The sequence below is a fragment of the Mandrillus leucophaeus genome, unplaced genomic scaffold (genome assembly GCF_000951045.1).
Source record: "Mandrillus leucophaeus isolate KB7577 unplaced genomic scaffold, Mleu.le_1.0 Scaffold467, whole genome shotgun sequence".
Classification (NCBI taxonomy): Eukaryota; Metazoa; Chordata; class Mammalia; order Primates; family Cercopithecidae; genus Mandrillus; species Mandrillus leucophaeus.
The window spans coordinates 441,807-451,175 of record NW_012104998.1 but is presented as its reverse complement, the minus strand read 5'-3'; the positions used below and the strand labels follow the sequence as shown (position 1 = coordinate 451,175).

At 38.6% G+C, this 9,369-nt stretch overlaps 1 protein-coding gene across 5 annotated transcripts in view; it reads left to right on the top strand.

Annotated features, from left to right (window-relative positions):
- Positions 1-9,369, top strand: part of KIAA0391 (KIAA0391 ortholog) — a 204,511-nt gene that overhangs the window by 107,970 nt on the left and 87,172 nt on the right. The window lies entirely within an intron of this gene.

The window sequence follows — 9,369 nt, the reverse complement described above, 5'->3', positions numbered from 1 at the left end:
CGGGAGGCGGAGCTTGCAGTGAGCTGAGATCCGGCCACTGCACTCCAGCCTGGGCGACAGAGTAAGACTCCGTCTCAAAAAAAAAAGGGCCGGGCGCAGTGGCTCATGCCTGTAATCCTAGCACTTTGGGAGGCTGAGCTGGACAGATCATCTGGGTCAGGAGTTCAAGACCAGCCTGGCCAACATGGGGAAACCCCATCTCTATTAAAAATACAAAATTAGCCAGGCGTGGTGGTGCATGCCTGTAATCCCAGCTACTTGGGAGACTGAAGCAGGGGAATCGCTTGAACCCAGGAGGCGGAGGTTGCAGTGAGTTGAGATCGAGCCATTGCATTTCAGCCTGGGTAACAAGAGTGAAACTCTGTCTCAAAAAAAAAAAAAGAAGTATTGCAAGTACTTTTAGTATTTAGTAACATTTAAATCTCTAGAATATGTTGTAATTTTGAAGAAACTATGACTAAATTTATTTTATTTTTTAAAAATTTTTATTTATTTTTGTTTTTTTGAGATGGAGTCTTGCTCTATCACCCAGGTTGGAATGCAGTGGCATGATCTTGGCTCACTGCAACCTCTGCCGCCCACGTTCAAGCGATTCTCCTGCCTCAGCCTCCTGAGTAGCTGGGATTACAGGCACGTGCCACCACATCTGGCTAATTTTTGTAATTTTAGTAGAGACAGGGTTTCACCATGTTGGCCAGGATGGTCTCGATCTCCTGACCTCCTGATCTGCCCGCTTGGCCTCCCAAAGTGCTGGGATTACAGGTGTGAGCCACGGCACCAGGCCAACTAAATTTGAAAGTATTAGTTACGGACCCTTATATTCTGCTTGAGTCAACTTTTATATAGCACTTGAACCAACATCTCTTAATCATTATCTGTTGCAAGGTATTTTAGATTTTCTTGGATTGGATTTCTTTCTTTTTTAATTTAATAAACTTAATTTTCCTAGAGCAGTTTTAGGTTCATGTATTCCTTTTTATGAACAGCCATTTCCGTACATGTTATTTGAACTCTTACAAATACTTCTGAACAAAGCCAGGCATGGAAGCATGCACCTGTTATATGATTTGGCTATGTCCCCACCCAAATCTCATCTTGAATTGTAGCTCCCATAATTCCCACATGTTGTGGGAGGGACTTGGTGGGAGATAATTGAATCATGGGGGCGGTTTCCCTCATACTCTTCTTGTGGTAGTGAATAAGTCTCATGAGATCTGATGGTTTTATAAGAGGTTGCCCCTTTCCCTTCTCTCATTCTCTCTTGCCCACCGCCATGTAAGACGTGCCTTTTACCTTCTGCCATGATTGTGAGGCCTCTCAAGCCACGTGGAACTGTGAGTCCATTAAACCTCTTTTTCATTATAAATTACCCAGTTTCGGGTATGTCTTTATCAGCAGCATGAAAACAGACTAACACAACCTGTAATCCCAGCACTTTAGGAGGCTGAGGTGGGAGAATCACTTGAGCCCAGGAGTAAAAGACCAGCCTAGGCAACATAGCGAGACCCCATCTCTACAGAAGATCAAAAATATTAGCTGGATGTGATGGCATGCACCTGTGGTTCCAGCTTCTTAGAAGGCTGAAGTAGGAGGATTGCTTGAGCCCAGGAATTCGAGGCTGTAGTGAGCTGTGATCTTGCCACTGCACTCCAGCCTGGACAAGAGTCTCAAAAACCAAAACCAAAACCAAACCAAAACAAAAACAAAAACAAAAAACGAAAAAAAAACTGGAGTGGGTAATTGGCACTACTATCCACCAAATTGTTCAAGCCAAAAACCAAGTATTCCAGACAGCCACAATTACTCTTTCTCTCTACCCCCATATCCAGTAGACTGACAAGTTTTCTTGGTTTTAACCCCCCAAAATATCCCATAGTCTAGTCGCTTCTTTCCATCTCCATTTACATCATCTCTCACCAAAACTCCTAAGTGATCTCCTTGCTTTTTTTCATGCTTGCCTCAATAACTTCCCATTACACTTAGAATAAAATCCAGGTTCCTCATTATGGATTATAAGAACTCTCATTATCTGGTCTTTACCTCTCTTTTCAACTTCATCTGGTTTTTTCTCTTTGTCTTTCACTGAATTATAGGTATACTAGAATTTTTCCTGTCCCTCAAACATGCTGAATTTGTTCCTGCCCCCAAATCTTCGTACTTGCTATTTCTTTAGTATTCGTCCATCTTCAAATGGCTGGATTATTATCAGCACCTCAAAGGTTTTTCTTGATTCTTCCAAAGTAACCTCATTCTGCCTCATCATTTTTTTTTTTTTTTTTTTTTTTTTTTTTTTGAGACAGAGTCTCGCTCTGTCGCCCAGGCTGGAGTGCTGTGGCCAGATCTCAGCTCACTGCAAGCTCCGCCTCCCGGGTTCCCGCCATTCTCCTGCCTCAGCCTCCCGAGTAGCTGGGACTACAGGCGCCCGCCACCTTGCCCGGCTAGTTTTTTTTTGTATTTTTTTTTTTTAGTAGAGACGGGGTTTCACCTTGTTAGCCAGGATGGTCTCGATCTCCTGACCTTGTGATCCGCCCGTCTCGGCCTCCCAAAGTGCTGGGATTACAGGCTTGAGCCACCGCGCCCGGCCCTGCCTCATCATTTCTATCTGTATTTTCAGTTACATCAGGATTGCCAAGTCTAGCCCAGGAACTAGAGATGAGTTTCAACATGGCAATGCAAAACTGTCTTTGCCTGGATTCTCTTTTTCTTTCTTTTTCTTTTTTTGGATTCTCTTTTTCAATATCAAGTTCCTTCATAGTAGTTTTATGTGAAAAGAGACCTTGCTTTTGTTGACCATTTATCCTAGAATGATTAGGGAGGGAATTCTAAAAGTCTCCATGACTCATACTTTACACATACCTTTGTAACTTTCATTTCAAGAAATTAGGTTTTGTTTTCAGTTATCACTAATAATTGGTGCTGTGAGACCCCCTTGAGGAGGCAGGGACAACATAGTATAATAAATTTCCATTAAGAAAACAAAAGGAGTGGCCGGGTGCAGTGGCTCACACCTGTACTGTAATCCCAGCATTTTGGGAGGTCAAGAAGGGTGGATCACCTGAGGTCAGGAGTTCAAGACCAGCCTGACCAACATGGTGAAACCCTGTCTCTACTAAAAATACAAAAACTAGCCAGGCGTGGTGGCGTGTGCCTGTAATCCCAGCTAGTAGGGAGACTGAGGCAGGAGAATCGCTTGAACCTAGGAGCCAGAGGTTGAGTGAGCCAAGATCACGCCACTGTACTCCAGCCTGGGTGACAGAGTGGAAAAAAAAAAAGAGAGAAAGACAACAAAAGGATATAAAGTGGAAAGCTTCTAATGCTGCATTTTCTCTCTCATTCTCTCTTCCCCCACACACCTACCCATGATTCAGTCCTAATGCTTTTGTTCTTTGTTCCTTTTGCTGCTTGCATTTTGGATTTTCAGTGTTTATAAGCTGAATATATATATCCTCTAATACAGGATATATAGGGGGGAAAAGCACATCATTTTAGTTAATCATGCTAGCTGTTCAAAATTCTCCTCCTTATTTTCTGTGGATAACTGAGAATTGATTAAAATGGCTTCAGCAGAATGAAAATTTATAATGTAATTTAAAAGAATTATGGCTGACACCAGCACTGAATGCTTTCATTCTTATTGCATGCTTAGGGCATTGAATAGAGAGTGTTTGGTGAAAACACTGTAGAATTTGTTTTGATTGCCGTCTCTTAGTTGGTTTTACTACAGTGAGAGAAAAATGGAGGCAAGAGTATTAGTCATTAAAGGTCATTTGGCGAAGTGTTTATTTGGCAGTAAGTTCTTATTTTTCTGCCACTCAAGTTATTTTATTTCTTTCTGTCGATTTACATAACCTCTTGTAAAAGTTTCAATACCATAAAGCACCTAAGATACAATAGACTATGCTCAGTATTTTTGTGTGTATATAATCCCGGGCATATATATATATATATATTTTTTTTTTTTTTCCCGAACTGTAGAAATGTTGAGTTTCTCAGTCCCCGTGCTTGAAATTATGTTTCAATAATGTTAAAATGGGAAGGAAACTTAAAAATACCCTATTATGTTTACAATAGGAAATGTTAAATATTGAAGTAGAATTTTTGTCATACCTCCTTAACTTTTAAATACCCTTTTCCATATAATTGTTTCTCTTGCTTAAAGACTCTCTCTTGACATCTGGCTTTAGAGGTAGAATGTCTTGTTCCTTATGTCCCAAAACTTGGGTGTCTTATTCACACTTGGGTGTCCTTCTGGAAGAACATACTGTCCTCATGTCTGCTCTGAAAAGCTATTTGAGGATTTTTTTTTTCTTTTCTTTTTCAAATACATATATGAGGAGCAGCATATTAGAGTTTGTATGTATGGGTTGAAAGTGGAGGGATGGGATTACTACTAGAGGCAGGCATGCTTACATTAGGGAGAAGAGAGAGACTGTTGCCCAGGTTGAAAGAGAAATGCTGCCATAAGAAGTCAAAAAGTCCTTCACATTCCCTTGTAAGTTATATTTCTAGGTATTTTACTCTCTTTGTAGCAATTATGAATGGGAGTTCACTCATGATTTGGCTCTGTTTGTCTGTTATTGGTGTATAGAAATGCAACCCAAATGTCCATCAATGATAGACTGGATAAAGAAAACGTGGCATGTATACACCATGGAATACTATGCAGCCATAAAAAAGGATGAGTTCATGTCCTTTGCAGGGACATGGAGAAAGCTGGAAACCATCATTCTCAGCAAACTAACACAGGAACAGAAAACCAAACACCTCATGTCCTCACTCATAAGTGGAAGTTGAACAATGAGAATACATGGACACAGGGAGGGGAACATCACACACCAGGGCCTGTCAGGGGGTGGTGGCCTAGGGGAGGGATAGCATTAGAAGAAATACCTAATGTAGATGACGGGTTGGTAGGTGCAGCAAACCACCATGACACGTGTATACCTATTGTAACAAACCTGCAAGTTCGGCACATGTACCCTAGAACTTAAAGTATAATAAATAAATTAATTAATTTTTTAAAAAGTCAAAAAGTACAACTTTCTGAATATAGCTCAGCCTTCTGTCAAACAGCTCAGTAACCTCAACAGCCATTACTGTATTAAAGAAAGTAGCATCCAATATATAATCTTCAAAATTATAAAGAAAATCTTAAACTATGACTAGTATATCCTATTTCAGAAGATAGGCAAATTGTGATTTCTTTTTTGAAAATTTATAATTGTAAAGAAAATCCTAAATTATAACTATTCTGCATAATTAAGAAGGCAAGAAAATCATAATGCTTTTCAGAAAGTTCCTCTCACACATGATTTTAAGTTTTATTGTTTATCTTGATATTAATTTATATGAAACTTATATTTGAACAGTGTTCAGATAAATGTGGTATTAGCATATGCAGTGTTTTATTATATAAAATATTTTACTTATAGATATTTTAAAACATTAACTAAGCATACTCTCTTATACCATAAGATATGTGGAGTCAGTTTGGTACTGTATCTATTCAAAATATACAGTGATGTATCAGTTCCACTTTCAGAAATCTGTTCTGCGGAAATATTTGCACAGGTACATAAAGATACATAATTTTTGTTGTATCTCTGTAATAGCAAAAAATTGGAAATTATACAGAAGCCAACTGAATACTGGAGGTGAGTTTACTGACATAGAAAGATACCCAGGATACATGAAAAAGACAAGTTGAAAACAAAATGTACAGGATGACCCCAGTTTTTGAAAATAAAAAAAAATTACTGTGCATGTATTTATGCATATTCAAGGAAAAACGCCTAGAAGTAGAAATTCTTCACTGACCAGTCACTTTTTCCTTTATATAGTTATGTATTTTTACAGATACTTACTCTAGTTCGTTTTAAAAACTCACACATATTTTAAAGATAAGAAACTAAAATAAATCTTCAGTGGTATAAAACTAATGTTTCTGCCATTCTGCAGAATATTAATTCTCAAATTTGAGTTTGAGAAATTCAAAAACAAGCAATTTTAGAAGTCACATAGGTCTTTTAATGATTCTTAGGGTAGAAATCTATTTTTTTAACTACATATGTGAAACTTAGGAAACTAGAACTTAGTTCTAAGAGTGATATACTTCTTTCATTTTCAAAAAAGTTTGTCATATTTTCATAACCAACAGTTATGTTATCGAGGAGTGACTTTAGTATTATAATAGTTTAAAGTACCTAGATTATGACTTTAAAAAACTTATGTTGAGTAGCCCAAGGAGAATGTATAAATTGGGAATGTATAAATTGGGAAAAACCTCAGACTTAAAGTAATTATATGTAATATCAAAGCAATGTAATTGTAAGTTTCTCCCTAGGGAATCTGAAATATCACCCAACAAATATCACCCAAACAAGTCACTGTTAGTGTGGATTCATGGAAGAAGATCTAAAAATAAATAAATCAATAGAAATGGTAAACTTGGGCTGTGAATCTTAAAACAACTAATCAGGTAGCAGCATTTAAATCCTATATCAGGCCAGGCATGGTGGCTCTTACCTGTAATCCCAACACTTTTGGAGGCTGAGGTGGGAGGACCACTTGAGCCCAGGAGTTAAGAGACTAGCCTGGGCAACATAGTGAGACCTCCCTGCCCTCTGCCATCTCTACGAAAAATAAATTTTAAAAAATAAGCTGGATGTGGTAGCACACACCTGTAGTCCCACCAACTCAGGAGGCTGAGGCGGGGGGAGGATCACCTGAGCCCTGGAGAATCTAGGCTGCAGTGAGCCATGATTGCACTGATGCACTCCATCCTGGGTAACAGAGTGAGACCCTGTCTCAAAAAATAAATATTTTTATCACATGGGAAAAGTAAATCTAATCACGACTCCTTAGTTTTAAGGAGTTAACTGCTGGGTAGTCAAAGGTGATATAAGTGACTTGAGGAAATAAATTTGCATTCGTGGATGCCAATCCAGAAATCACTAAATAACACAAAAGAATGGTTGTTTTTTTTTTCTTACTATTCATTTTTCATGACATGGTAACTCAGGGAAGTCACATTGCCCTGGGTCAAACAGCGCCAGGCTGACTACTTCCTTTTGTCATGTATCACTTCACCCACTCTTGCCTTGACATGTGTAAGAGTTATGTTTTGTCATGTGACTGCTGGGATAGTCTGCATCACTCAGAATTATTCTTACCAACTGCTAATGAAGTTAATGATCAACTGTCAGCTGGGTTTTTAGTGAAGTGATCAAGGGCATAACTAGCAAGCTGAATGGAGCCAGGCAAAATTTGTATAGTGATTTGGCTTCATAGTCCTTTCTTTTCAAATGTCCCGGAAAGGAACATTCTGCATAGTGTTTGAAACAAGATTTCCCCAATTGTTATAGAAGTCAAGTAATCCAGTGTCTTCGAAGAGCGTTAAAAATACTGTGTTGCCAAGCTCCCATATCTGTCCTCTCTCTGGCAAAATCCTAATAGCAAGTTGATTTCCCATCACTGATGTGTCATTGATAATGTCTGTGTAATAACCATTTGGGGTGTGGTGGGATTGTCTCTGTGAGTCATTGTTGTGTATATCTTGCTTCCATGACAGTGTTTTAAAACACTCTTCTTGGGAATGTGGTAGGAAGAGGCCACTTATGAAAATATAATATCCATTTGAACAAAAAAAGTTTAAATATTTGTTGTCAGTAAGGTAAATGGCAATTGCAGAGTGAGTAGTAAATTTACTTAAACTTTTTATAAAGCTATATAAATTATTCTTACCTAATTATTACAGTGGTAACACTTTATTAATTATAATTTTCTGGTAATGTTTATTTTAAAACAGCATTTTTGTCCTTTTAAAATTGTTTCTATTTCACAATTTTCACTAACATAAAGGCTGGTTTTTATCCCGGTCAAATACAATTAAGATCAGTTGATTAAGATCAGTTCAGATCTTAGATTTTTTTTTGCAGTGATTTAGACATAGCTTTTTTTCTAGATAGTATTAGGAAGGGTATATTGTTCCTTAGAGTATTCGCTCTGCCACCTCAAGTAGATACTCCTTATTGATACATTATTTCTACCCCATTTTGTCTTATGAAAGATGTAGGATGGTTATAATGTGTGCAATACAGAAAATAAAATAAATTTAAAATAAGTTAATGTAAAAAGGATACAAAGAGAAAATAAGCTTAGGGAAATAAAAGGTTTAAGGTTTGCGCACAAAATGCATATGGTGAAGTGCTCTATTAATTTGGCTGTAAATTCTGTCAACAAACCTGAAGATAGATAACATGATCACTTAAGAGCAGGGGTTCATGCTTTTATCTGCTTGCACATCATTTATAAGTACCTCACATTCTCATCATAAACATTTCTCTTTCCTGAAGAGATTCTCCAAGGCGGTAGGCTAAGATCAGGGGCAGAAGAGAGAGATCAGAACTTTGGAGAATGGGGAAGTTTGAAGGAACACCCAATTCTGATATATCTTCCAAAGGAGCTATTTCCACTATAAGACTCACTCATTTATCGGCTTCACATAATTCATAAGATTAAATAGAAATAAATTGTTCAGAGAATGTTCCATTATTCCTAATATTGAAACCAAAGGGATTTTTCCTGTGGACCCTCACAGGGCAGGGCCATGTGGGCACTCTGAGTACTATTCCCAGCATTCTTGTTAGGAGCAGGTGAATGGATTGTGTAAGCATCAGCAGTAAAGGAGTCAGGAGAACCATGGGTGAGCTTGAGAGAGGCTTCTGAAAGTACTGAACAGGCCTCAATAACTCAGCAAAAACTAATGCTAGGAAGTTGGTCGGAAGACTCCTGCCCTTTGACCCTTTTGGAAAATGAATTTTTAAGCTGATTCTTCACTTCAGATCCACGGTAATCCACAGCAGTGCTGGACCTTGTTTTAAAATTTTATAATTATAGTTTCATTTCAGTTTTTTTAAAAGTTTGGTTACAAAAAGAAGCATATGTCCCTAATACTACTGCTGTGTAGTAAGCACTCTGAAGAGGTACTTGTGTAAGTTCTAGTATCAGAATTGCCTTCAATGTCTGTTAAATAATTACAGTGAAGGCTGGGCACGGTGGCTCACGCCTGTAATCCCAGAACTTTGGGAGGCTGAGGCGGGCAGATCACGAGGTCAAGAGATCAAGACCATCCTGGCCAACATGGTGAAACCCCGTCTCTACTAAAAATACAAAAATTAGGCCGGCCATGGTGACCTTTGGGAGGCCGAGGCAGGTGGATCACCTGAGGTCAGGAGTTTGAGATCAGCCTGACCAACGTGGCGAAACCCCATTTCTACTAAAAATACCAAAAATTAGCCAGGCATGCTGGCGGGCACCTGTAATCCCAGCTACTCTGGACGCTGAGGTAGGAGAATTGCTTGAACCTGG